The 13,532-nt window shown below is 43.2% G+C and overlaps 1 protein-coding gene across 4 annotated transcripts in view; it reads right to left on the minus strand.

Annotated features, from left to right (window-relative positions):
* The window catches only part of LOC147683199 (outer mitochondrial transmembrane helix translocase-like), a 230,258-nt gene that overhangs the window by 102,954 nt on the left and 113,772 nt on the right, over positions 1-13,532 (minus strand). The window lies entirely within an intron of this gene.

Raw genomic sequence — 13,532 nt, forward strand, 5'->3', positions numbered from 1 at the left:
TGAGTGATATCACTGACCATGTCATGAGTGATGTAATATGTGAAGTCCTAAGCAGTGCATTGCAGGATTGCGAGTTATAATTAGCTCAGCTAACTATAGCTGAAGAATTTCACTGGTTTTGTATGAGTGAAACCCGAGCCAACCTATAACATCCCTGTAACCTTTGTTTTTTTCAGTGCATTTCAAGGGTTTTTTCAAATTCAATTTCCTAACTATAACGTCCCTGTTATCTTAGTTTTTTTGTCTGTGAATTTCTAAGGTTTTTTAAATGCTCATTTCTAATTATAACGTCCCGGTAACCTTTGTTTTTTCCAGTGAATTTCTATGGTTTTTAAAGTAGTAATGGCGTTTGCAGAGTAGTAGAGAAAGGGAGCGGGCCTCTGACCAGCTCTCAGAAATCCCACAGTGTAGGACTTACAGAAAGTACCATGAGGGCTTCTTGACCCCCAAGGTCCCAGAGCATCCAAAAGGATTTCATTCCCCAACCAGTAGTGCCCCAGGAGATGCATTTGCAGAGTGGCTGAGAAAGGAGTTGCGGTCTCCGAAGACCTCTTTGCAAACCCGCTGTGTGGGACTTACTGGAGGTGACAGGAGGGGCTATTCGATCCCAGGGACCCTCAGCAGCCAAGAGGACTTCACCCCCAACTAGCAGTGCACCAGTTGGGGTGTTTGCAGAGTGGTAGAGAAAGGGGGCAGGCCACGGAGACCTCTCAGCAATCCCACAGTGTGGGACTTAATGAAAGTAACAGGAGGGATGGTTAATCCACAAGGATGTCCTTGGGGGTCAACAACTCCCCCTGTTACCTCCAGTAAGTCCCACACAGCGCAACTGCTTAGAGGTCTTTGGAGGCTATGTCCCCTTTCTCCAGCACTCTGCAAACGTGCATCCAGTTGCTCTACTAGTTGGGAATGAAGTCCCCTTGGCTGCTGAGGTTCCTTGGGGTCGAATAGCCCCTTCTGTCACCTCCAGTAAGTCGCACACAGCGGGTTTCCACACAGGTCTTCCGAGACAGTGGGGACCCCATATCCCGGGCCTGGCTTTTTCATGTTTTACTTATTTTTTATAAAGAAAGGGGGACCACATGGCCCTCCTTTCCGTGGGCCTATTTTGGCCCTGGGGACCCCATCCCCAGGGACTACCTCTTTTTTTTAAACTTGGGAGGGGGGCGCGCAGCCCTCCTCCCAAGCTGATTTTAGCCCCCCCCGGGGACCCCATTCCAGGGGGCCGGGCCACAATACTGGGTGCCCTGGTCCCACCCAGGGCACCCAGTGGCAGGGCACCCAGTTTCTCACGTTGTCCTGAGATAGCCGGCATTGCTTTTGGACAGGGGGAGCTGCTGAACATGTAGTTCTCTCTGTCCAAAGTAATTTATCTCTGTGCTGCAAGCAACAACCATTCACATGCTATTGCTTGTACGAGGCGGAGCAGTTTGCTAGGGCTACTGCTCCCGCCAAGCCATAGCAAACTGCTGTGTCCTTGGGGTGGGCACCCCGGGATTCTGCAGGAGCCGGCCCCTGGGAGTGGTGGTTCCTAGGGCCATGCATGGCTCCAAGAGTCGGGACGCACGGCCAACCTCCATTACAGGATACAGCCCTAAAAGGTTGTGGTCTACTGGGCTGCAGGGGGTGCGCGGCCCTCCTCCTTTGTTCTAATTTGCCCAGAGAGATGGTGTAGGGGGCGCTCACCCACCGCATTATTTTCAAGTAAAGCCCTGGGGAGGTGGCGGTCCCCACCCTGGGGGGTCCAAGAGGCCCCCACATTTATAAAATTACAAGCCCCTGGGAGGTGGTGGTTCCCAAAAGATTACTAAACTCCAGGAGTAGGGGTCCCGTGTGCCCCCTTCTACATCTGCATAATGCCCCCAGGGGGCGATAATGAACAAAGTGTCTCTTTCAGGGAAGCAGGGAGAAGTAGGTCATGGCCGCAGATGTGCTCCCTTGATGAATGTGTAATTAGAAGGACCTTCCTACCATGCAGCCCCTATAATGCCTTATGAATAGCTAAAGTTTAGACAACAAAAAGGGTCTTGACTCCTATACTCAGCAAGGCTGAGCCAAAATGAACTAAAGAAACAACACACTTGCCAGTGCTGAGAAGCTAATTTTTCAAAACACATTGATTAGGAAAAGCATACATGAAGAATAGCATGGACACTTGCTTTATAAATTGCAACTTTGCTTTTAATTTTTCTGAAGACTATTTTAGTTTTTAGTCATTTTTTCTTTTTGTGCATGGGAATACAAAAACAGGGGGAATTTTATGTACATTTATATACAAACATGAAAAAGACGAATTAGAATGTACAGTGATTCAAACAAACTCACATACAACACATTCTTGGCCAGCCATTCATACTATACCACATCCATACTGGTCCCGGTGTCAAGAAAGATCCTATATATACAAAACAAAAAGAGTCTTATTTGTCGTTTTTTACACTTTTTACAGTTGTTCCTCGAAGTTGGAAAAAAAGAAGAAAGCAAAATAGTCTTTCAGTCAGTTGACAAAACACGTTCAATGTAAATTCACAAGGATGACCCGGGACCGGGTCGGTCGACGCGTTTCGAACCCTGTTAATGCCAGGGTTCTCCTCAGGACCAAAAAGTAACTCTACTGTTGGGTCATGGCTCCAACCGTGATTACAGACAAATGTATTCCAAATGAAGGTGGAGCGGAAGGTGCTTGGCCGTAATTGCTGCTTGCTATGGATTGTATCCCCAATGGATCGGGCTCTGTCGTGTGGTTCCGGCGCCAAATGCGTGGCCGTGCTCCACGCTGGTACTAGAAGTCTGCTGTGGTTCGTACTTTTCCGCTCCTTCCCCTTCAGTAGACTGAAGGATCGGGCTCTGTCGTGTGGTTCCGGCGCCAAATGCGTGGCCGTGCTCCACGCTGGTACTAGAAGTCTGCTGTGGTTCGTACTTTTCCGCTCCTTCCCCTTCAGTAGACTGGTACTAGAAGTCTGCTGTGGTTCGTACTTTTCCGCTCCTTCCCCTTCAGTAGACTGAAGGATCGGGCTCTGTCGTGTGGTTCCGGCGCCAAATGCGTGGCCGTGCTCCACGCTGGTACTAGAAGTCTGCTGTGGTTCGTACTTTTCCGCTCCTTCCCCTTCAGTAGACTGAAGGGGAAGGAGCGGAAAAGTACGAACCACAGCAGACTTCTAGTACCAGCGTGGAGCACGGCCACGCATTTGGCGCCGGAACCACACGACAGAGCCCGATCCATTGGGGATACAATCCATAGCAAGCACGCATTACGGCCAAGCACCTTCCGCTCCACCTTCATTTGCAATACATTTGTCTGTAATCACGGTTGGAGCCATGACCCAACAGTAGAGTTACTTTTTGGTCCTGAGGAGAACCCTGGCATTAACAGGGTTCGAAACGCGTCGACCGACCCGGTCCCGGGTCATCCTTGTGAATTTACATTGAACGTGTTTTGTCAACTGACTGAAAGACTATTTTGCTTTCTTCTTTTTTTCCAACTTCGAGGAACAACTGTAAAAAGTGTAAAAAACGACAAATAAGACTCTTTTTGTTTTGTATATATAAGATCTTTCTTGACACCGGGACCAGTATGGATGTGGTATAGTATGAATGGATGGCCAAGAATGTGTTGTATGTGAGTCTGTTTGAATCCCTGTACATTCTAATTCGTCTTTTTCATGTTTGTATATAAATGTACATAAAATTCCCCCTGTTTTTGTATTCCCATGCACAAAAAGAAAAAATGACTAAAAACTAAAATAGTCTTCAGAAAAATTAAAAGCAAAGTTGCAATTTATAAAGCAAGTGTCCATGCTATTCTTCATGTATGCTTTTCCTAATCAATGTGTTTTGAAAAATTAGCTTCTCAGCACTGGCAAGTGTGTTGTTTCTTTATGAATAGCTAAGCCATCCATGGCCATACCGGGAAATGGTCCTAGTAGTATGGTCTGTATTTTGCATGCATAGTTCTTTGAATAAAATGAATGTATTAAAGTAGGTTGAAAATCAACAATATCACGCAGGGTAACAACAAATTTGGGTCCTGAAGAAAGCCGATTGACCTTTATGGGCATCTACACTCCTGAAACATGTCGACCTATTGATGTCAAGGATCATTGAACCCTTATGACATCTCACAGTTTTTAATCTTGCCCTAGACCTCACTCATTAAAAAGAGCACTAGCGGTTCTAGTGGCATTTTTATATCACTCACACAATCCCCTGCACTCCCTTATAAAGAGCTACGCTTACAAATGCATAGAGCCCCCCCCCCCCCTGCACATTAGGAGATCTTGGTGTTGGTCCAATGATGTAGCAAGCCTCAGGTTGTATCTGTGGGTGAGGAGAAACATAGAAACACACACAAACACTTACTTACCTGGGAGCCATCCGCACACTGGCTTGTGATATTGTGAATATTCACGCGTACTACTCTACAGTAGGTGGAAGATATGATAATTGGGTGTACCCCCCTTTAAGTAAGTTCTAGATTACTGTTGGGAAGCTGAGGGCCCATCCCTATAAAAGTCTTCTCACTCCTTCTGAGTTTTGATGGACTGTCTTTCCTACGCCTGCCCTCTATGGTGGTGAGGCAATGCAAAGAACAGAAGGCAAACACTGCTGGGATGTGCACTGTTTACTTTCTGCAGCTCCGACTGTGACCTGAGGCAATAAACTCCTAGGTCTGTAAAACAAATAAATAGAGTGGTGTAATGTATACTCTCCTGAATAATAAAAAATGAAATTGCAATACAAATCCCCGGAGAACTGGCAATGCGAGCCCGATTCTGCCTTGTTCAGTAAAACATACTTCATACGTTGTACTATTCTAGTATATTACTTCATTGCATGGAAAGGGGAGATAGTGCTCTCTGTATATGGGGATGTGAGGAAGCATGTTCATTTTACAATATACTCTGGGGGTGCCCGGAAATAAATAGTATTTGGAGTAGGATGACACAAATTATGACTAGGGTCACTGGCCAAGAGGTGCCCCTGGCAGCCAGGTGGTACATTCTTTGTATATGCAGAGACAAGGAGTGGCCTAAATACCAGAAGATATGGCTTAAGTTAGCATCTGGGATCGCTAAACGAAACAGAGCCCAAGCATGGGAGGCAGAGGGAACGCCACAGGTTGAAGACTGGGAGGCAGATGTAGATTGGTGCCAAAGAACTGAGCAGGTGGTCTACCAAAGATGGGGCTTCACAGAGAAATTGGAGTAAGTATGGGGCAATTGGGGCAGATAGAGAGATGCGTTGGAGGGATAGGGCAGAGCGGCAGAATTACATTCTCAGAGATTATGAGGCTCAATAATAGCATTTTTATATGTAGGGATGATCCTATTTGCACAATATAGTTTAATAAAAATCATTTTGTTTAATTAAATTTAAAAAATACACATTTTTAAACAAGATTTGCAGATTTTTAGTGTAAAGAACACATGGAAAATTATGTGTTTGGAAAAAAAACCTCTCCTCCTTGTTTTATGGAGTGATAGCCCCTTACAAGTGATGCTAATAAAAATATATTAACAATGCTAAGGAATATTTTAAGACTAAAAACTAGTTCACATTCAATATATGGTATACATGAAGTCATACACCAAAACCAATATTGTGTTTTAATTCTCTTTGTTCATCTTGCTATGATTTACCAGTACCTTTTATGCTTGTGGTATTCACAAATGAAACCATTAAATCATGACAGTCTAAAGTATAAATAAAATGGCTTTCTACTTTTGTTTTGTGTCATTTTGGCACTATATTCTCGTCTTTCCACACACATAATTTTTCCAAAAAAGAGAAATGTGTAATGTTCATATCATGTCAGCACCCAATTTACAATGTAGGTGGTATATAAAAGAACATTTATCCGTATTAGTAACTTTAGTGCGCACTCAAGAGGCAATGTCAGTAAGTGTGATATCATCGGTATTAAGGTAATGTTACATCACTTTTTTAGAGAATTCATAGCCAAAAACCATATGATGTCACTTGCTATTATGCCAGTCACTGGCTAGAATGTCATTGGGTCAAAGAGTGATTGAGCAAATGTCACGACCGCTACTCCTAGCATTGTGGTGACTTTACACCCATGCCACGGGTGTTAATAAATATATAAATAACTGCAATGGGGAAGCCATGGATAGAGGAACGAGCAACACAGACTATCAGTAGTGGGCGGGTATTTGAGGGGGCTATGGAACACAATAAGAAAACATGATGCATAGAGGACCAAACACATGCACTCACATGGAACTCAACGAAACACACATCGGTAAAGCCAATACGACTAGCCATGGCCACAAGTTATACTGGATTTTTTAAAATACTTTTTATTGCAAGCATATGCCACAAAATTCAAAAGAAAAAAGCAAAAATGCCACTGTCTAAATGTGGTGGCAAATTGAGTGTAATGACAATTGAAAATTTAAGAAGCATTAACCATAACAAATAATTTTAATAGAATAGTACTGGTGCTTTAGAAAGCCTTTTTACTTTTAAAGCACAACTTAGGAAAATAAGATTCTTATTGGCTCAAAATAAAGTTACCATTGGCTTTGACTTACTGTAACCTGAAGACATAGTTTAAACATATCTTCCAGGAGTTGGTCGAAGAAGGTTTATACAAACTGGAGGATAACTTTGGGGCTAGACATCTTAGAATGAAATACAACCTTTCAATAGTGGAAAATAAAGCACTCAAACAACTAGTCAGCAATACCTCCCTTGTCATCCGTGAGGCTGACAAGGGAGGGAATATTGTCCTTATGAATCGTGAAGATTATATACATGAGATAGATAGACAGCTTGCAAACCACAACACCTATATTCAATTACCTAACAATCCAGCGAAAGCTACTGTTGAACTAATTGAAAAGAGATTACAGCACTGGCGGGGAAAAGGATTAATTTCAGATACAGAGTTCAAGTATCTCTATAATGCTACAACCACTAATCCATGTATATATGTACTTCCGAAAGTACATAAGCAGGGTGCATTTCCTCCCGGAAGGCCTATCATTTCCGGCATTAACTCTCCAACTGAAAGAGTGTCAGAATATATTGACTTGTACCTACAACCGCATGTAATCAACTTGCCTTCCTACATCAAGGACACTTGCGATGTCCTAAGTAAAATAGCGGATGTAGAATGGACAGAGGGACATCTATTGGTAACAATGGATGTCTGCTCTTTGTACACGAGTATACCGGGGGATTTAGGTATTAATGCTGTAGAACATTTTCTTGATAATCGTCCTATTACTTGCTAAGAACATACCATCATGCTTCTAGACCTTATCAAATTAGTCCTAGACAATAACATCTTCATGCACAATGGTCGATGGTATCGACAACTAAGAGGTGTTGCGATGGGGGCGAAATTCTATCCCTCTTTTGCAAACCTCTACATGGGGATGTTTGAACAAATTCACATTTGGCGTAACTGCCCAGTACACCTATTAGAACATATACTATACTGGGGAAGATTTATTGATGATGTCCTGCTCATTTGGGCAGGAACGAATGCTGAACTGGAAGAATTCTGTACTCATATAAACAACAATGAGTATAATCTGTCCTTTATCAAAGAATCTAGTGCAAAACAAGTGAATTTCCTGAACCTCACAATAATTGTGGAGAATGACAAATTAAAAACTCGGCCATATAGAAAAAGCACAGCCTGTAATTCCACATTACACGCTACCAGTGCTCATCCTACATTACAAATAAATGCCATTCCTTTTGGAGAGATGCTACGCATCAAACGAAACTGTAGCGATGAATTGACTTTGCAAAAAGAGTTAGACATTGTGGAACATTGTGGAACATCGTTTTTAAAATAAGAGGATACTCGCAAAAGGTCATTAATCAAGCAAGAAACAAAGTTAACAAAATCAATAGATCGAACTTACTGGTGAACAAAAATAAAAATAAAAAAAAGGGTGATAGTTTCAACAAATGCAACTTTATCACTCCTTATTCTTGTGTCAGTACAAATGTCTACAAAATACTCAAGAAACATTGGCATCTGTTAACCCATGATGCATCCTTAAAACCCCTAGTGGGAAAGAATCAGATTGTGACCCATGCCAGAGCCAAAACATTGAGACAACATCTATGTCCTAGTTTGATTCCGCCACCACAACGTAAGAATTGGCTGTCAAATGTTCCCAATGGTTTTTATTGGTGTGGCAGCTGCAATATATGCTGCTTTAGGCTGAACAAAACAGTGACATTCAAATACAACACCGAGAAAATCTACCATATTAATTATTTCATAAATTGTAATACGAAATACGTGGTGTATTGTATTATTTGTATTTGCAGCAAGATTTATATTGGAAGTACTATTAGACCATTAAAAGTACACTTTAATAACATCCATAAGCCAAATGATCTTCATAGACTTACGTTTCATGGTATCGACAGTATAGACATGGGGTTAAGAGGTGGTGATAAAACATCATGTCTACGGAAATTGGAAAGTGCATGGATCATTAGACTACGGGCTGTAGAATATGGGATCAACATTGAAAAGGACCTGCATGAGTTCCTATAAAAGACGTGTTGGTCCCAATAGGATGAAAATTGGACAGTCAATAATTAAGAATGCATCTTATCCAAAAATTAAGTCCATGATCAAGAATGGCCAATATCTTGAGTTTCATCTTTAACATATAATCAACATTAACTGTGTCCATAATAATGTAATGAGAGCTTGTCATCCAATGTCTGTACTAATGTGAATAACTGACATATGACCGGCACAGTGGGAATGTTATGGCCAATATTGAATGATTTACCTTTAATGCAAGTTAAATGCAAACAACTTTAACCAATGGCAATCACTGCAGTAAATCACTCTGAATTGTATATGATAAACGATGTATTCGTAATGTAATGTGAAACGATTGGCTTACAATGTTGATACTTTTCTCTCTCTTCTCTGATACTTGAGTGTTTACATATGAAACTGCACAGTTCTCCATTTGTGTTGGTAGACCATAGAAGGATGTTATTGAATGGCCTCCACCCCGGTAGAAAATCTCTGGTGTCGTTTACTTAAACAGACCTCATAACACTGCACATCTTTTATTATGACCGGAAAGAGAAGAATATTTCATGCTAATTACGTTTCTTTATGCAAAGATTCGAATCTTGATTTTCAATGCAAAGATTCGTATCTGGATTTTCAATTAAATAATGTCGACAACAAGTTAAAAGATGCGTGCGAAAAATAGATTGGTAAATAAATGAAAAGATAAGTATCCTTATGATACATGTCAAGTTTTAATACAAATATAATCATCATTTGCTGCCAACTACGAAATGGCGGCCACTTTAACAAAACAACAAGGGAGTGTGTAGTGGTGAGTAAATGTAAATGTAAATGTATAGGCATTTATATAGCGCACTACTTACCCGTAGGGTCCCAAGGCGCTTCGACCGCTGCGAAACCCTTCCTGGCTTCCCTGAGAGATGGTCCCTTAATGGCTATCTCCAGGGTGAGACCAGGCATCCCCGGCGGTCTGGTGGGGCCGTTAGTGAAGATGAGGCAAGCTAATGCCCAGAGTTGCCGAGTGTGATCGCTGATCAGAGTGGGCACCGAGGCGAGAGAATTATCGAGTCCGCTGACCCTGGTCCAGAAACCTGCCGCACCGGGAATCGAACCCTGGTCCCGGGCCGTCCTCTGCTCTCGGGTCTGCCGCCTCTAACCAGTGAGCCACACTACTTCACTTGAGTCCGCTCTCTATGTTTAAAGTGCACCTCGAATGCCGTGCAAGTTTAAATGAATGGCGGCACCACGGACGCAGTGCTTACTTTTGCCAACGCAGTAGACGGGTACACACTAAAAGGGATCTTTACATCACTTAAGGTAGGCTTATGAACGTGCATTCAATAACGGAGCAGGCTAGCTTTCCGGTTATTCCAGTGAAAGCAGCCAAGTGAGCGGGTGATATTTGCGGCGTCCTCGTAACAAATATTCTGATTACTTTTTTGCTTGCTTTATTTTCATGCTCCTGCACTTGATATACAATCAGACGCTGTCCCACGTTTGCCCGTTGTATCAAGATCGGGAACTGGGAAAAAATTAAGAATGATGCTGAAAAATATATGATGAATAAGCATCTTTGAACCAAAAAAAAGGACTATTACCTGCACTCTGGGGTAAGGTTCCAAATAGGGTTTTCATATCAGACAACAACTTTATATCGTTTTTTGCATTTCCAATCTATACAACAAACAATATGTCTAAGAATGATGCTAATTTTTTCGCTTTTTGCCTACATGAAAGCATCAATAGCCAAATATAGAATACGACTATTGTAATGGAGGCGTAAAATAAAGAGAGGCACTATTCTAATCTTATAGTAGAACTGTGAACTCATTTATGGAACGTTTTTAATAGTATATATGTGCACTGACATATTATGGACATTATAGAATGTAAGTGATCGGGATAACGGACTCACATTATTTCTCCTTGCAGAATTATAGAGAGTGATTATACTTACATCAACTCAATTTATCTATTTCCATCATTGGATTTTAAGTATTACAAGATTCAAATATCACCTGGACAAATTAGGAGAAAGTAAGAATTTTCTGATTCAGCTCATATCTCGAAGGTGAGATTAGGGATGAGCTATTGTTAACACATGATGCACTTGGTGATGGTTGCGTGGGTGTTGCATGACAGGACCATTCCTTAGCACACAAGGAATACGATCTATTTTTATACCATCCGTATGATGGGGATCCATCAAGAATTCCCCAAGGGCAAGTTATATACATACTCTCTCCACCAACATAAATGGGACTGTTGGATGAGGTGAGTTTTTACCTCATATTTTTAGACTGAACAACATTTTTTAACATAAAAAGTAATACAAATTTCTTGTTTTTTTAACATTTTCTAATTGTAGCAATGTTAAAATTGTTAATATTATTGATCTTTTCACGGGGTTCATTCTATTGAAAAATGGATCTGGAGTTCAAATGGTAAGTAATGTGTGTACACGCTGTAGAACAGTGGTAGCACACTATCTAAAATAAGTGTACACATATTTTGTTGCAGCCTTGAAAAAGCCCTGTGGGCGAAACGCGCATCGGCTGCTGTTGTATCAACAATTATCTGATTGGACAATAAAAAAACATAAAGATCTGATTGAAGAGTGTGACCTGATCCCTTCCTTTGATTGACAACTGTGGGAAACTGAACTACATGTTTGGAAGGACTCATTAATATGCTGATTTACTTGTGCAAGACAGACTAACTGGATTATAGATATAGTGATTGGGTGTGCTCTGGTGCAGAGTTGAAATAGTTTAAACATATATGAGTGACTAAAATAAGAATAAAGAATGGAAAGAAAAAGGTACTGGTAAAGTAATGGTCTACCAGCCCTAGCCTTGCATTGTACTTCTTTTTAGGCAGATGTGCACATATGATCAAGGAAACTGCCATTCGCCACTGAGGAAGAGACATGATGGCTGAAGTGTTCTGGCCCATTTCACAATGCTGTATGCGGTGGGGGGCTGAAACAAACTAAGACTTTCAAACACCCGCACTGGGATTTTTTTCCACCAGAAAGACATATATATGTGCTGCTCTGGTTGTAAAAGCTAAGTTAAACAAAACAGGAACCCAGACCACTTGTTCATTCTTTTTCATTTTCACGCTAAATAGGTTTGTATTTAACAGATAAAGATAACTGCCCTACACGTTTGAAAAACATGTTTTTAGATTAAATGACAAAAGTTATTGGCATCACTGAAAGTTAGTAAAAATCATTTTTTATCACTAGAGCAAATATGTATGTCCTGTCTTTCCAGTCAGGCTCGCCAACCAATATTCTACCACCGTGAGTGTGGAAGTGAGGTTGAAGTGGTAAGGGTGCTTTTTAGGTTTTGCCTGGCGAAAAGATGCGCTCTGCGCATCTTTTTCACGCAGGCGAAAACCTCTTGAGTATTGTAGTGGAGTTAGGAACGGCCCCCGTCATTTATTGGCTAGCTCCATAAATGGAGCCTAGCCATTGGACGATGGGCCTGTCCGTCAATGCCGGACCAGATTCGGGGGCGTTCCCGAGATTTTTTGGCTTTTGGCGACGTCACGCGACGTCAGCCAAAAGCCGTGAACGCACCCGAATCTGGTCCGGCATTGCCGGCACCTCCCTTGCTGCTCGGGACGGGTCTCCTTATTTGTTCCTAGCTTTCCAGGTCTGGAGGTGAGTGACCTTCCCCCTCCCTCCCTTCCTCCCCCCCCCCTCCCTCCCTTCCTCCCTTCCTCCCTTCCTGCTCGATCCCCGCCCGGGGGTTTCTTCGGGCCTTGAGGGTGACCCGGAAGTGACTAGCCGGCCGGCCAATCCTAGCGCGGCCGGCCGGAAGTGCCCGCCCCCCGCCGCCCGGGGGAAGAAGGAAGACGGCGGCCCAGAAGAAGTATGGCGGCCCACCCGGGGCTCCCGTGGCCTGCCTGGAGGGAGCCCCGGAAGAAGCGGAGGACGTTGCCAGTCTCCCATGCTGAAGAGGGAGACCGGAGAAGTGCTCAACAGATTGCCGCCGTCGCAAGGAGCCCCCGCCAGGACGGCGGCCCAGGACAAGAAGTATGGCGGTAAATGCTCCACTGGGGCACATTTGGAATGCATGCACCGGGCGGGGGGTGGGGGTTCTGCCACTAGTCTGGGGCTGCACTGCTCTTGATGTCACTGCTCTGTACCCTCGTCTGGGGAGGGAGGGAGCCCAAGTCACGTTTTGCTTTCAAAGTCTTTGGTTCCAAAATGAGAGCTTCAGAAGCCGTAGCGCCACAACGCATGCAAAAGGATGCTACAAAGGGGATTCTTGGGGATATCCAGCTCTCCACAACCAAACAAACCATGTCTTCTCTCTTTCCTGCGTCCTGTCCCTGATCCATAAAACCTTTTAGGGCTTCTGTCCACCTGTTCTTATCCGGTATCTATAGCAGTGCACAGGTTGTTGGGGCACCCATCACCGGTCCACACACACATGCAGTTTACCTTGCCAGGCTCTATGAGGGCTGAGGCCACCCAGCAGCCTCCATGCTCTCCAGATTGGCAAAGGGATCTCTTCTGTTCTGGTTACCTGTTTGTCCCAGACTTTGCAAGCCAACCTGGTTTACCAGGCACCTGTACTTGGTTCGCAATCCCATGGAGCAGAGCTCACGGCTCTCTGCCGCGGAAGCAACTGTAAAAGCTGAGCTTAGCCCTCCTTACCAATGGGTTTGTTTCTTCAGCTATACCTACGGCCGTAACATGGTCTCTTTCTCCATTTGATCAGCCTCTCACCCATGACCAGCAAGTGCCAGTGTAAGAATTGGATTTTTGTTATTGTTATCCCAAGCACCCAAAATGGTTTCTTTTATCTTTGTCTGCTAGACGGGCTGTTCCACTCCTGCGAAAAACCCGGATAATTGTGTTGATTCCCACAGTGATGATGCCATACCTGGGTTAGTTTAACATCGTATGTATAGGATGCTTCAATAAATTCCTTGACTGTCGAGAGAGCCAAAAACACCCAAGCGGTCG

The sequence above is a fragment of the Lissotriton vulgaris genome, chromosome 11 (genome assembly GCF_964263255.1).
Source record: "Lissotriton vulgaris chromosome 11, aLisVul1.2, whole genome shotgun sequence".
NCBI classification, from domain to species: Eukaryota; Metazoa; Chordata; class Amphibia; order Caudata; family Salamandridae; genus Lissotriton; species Lissotriton vulgaris.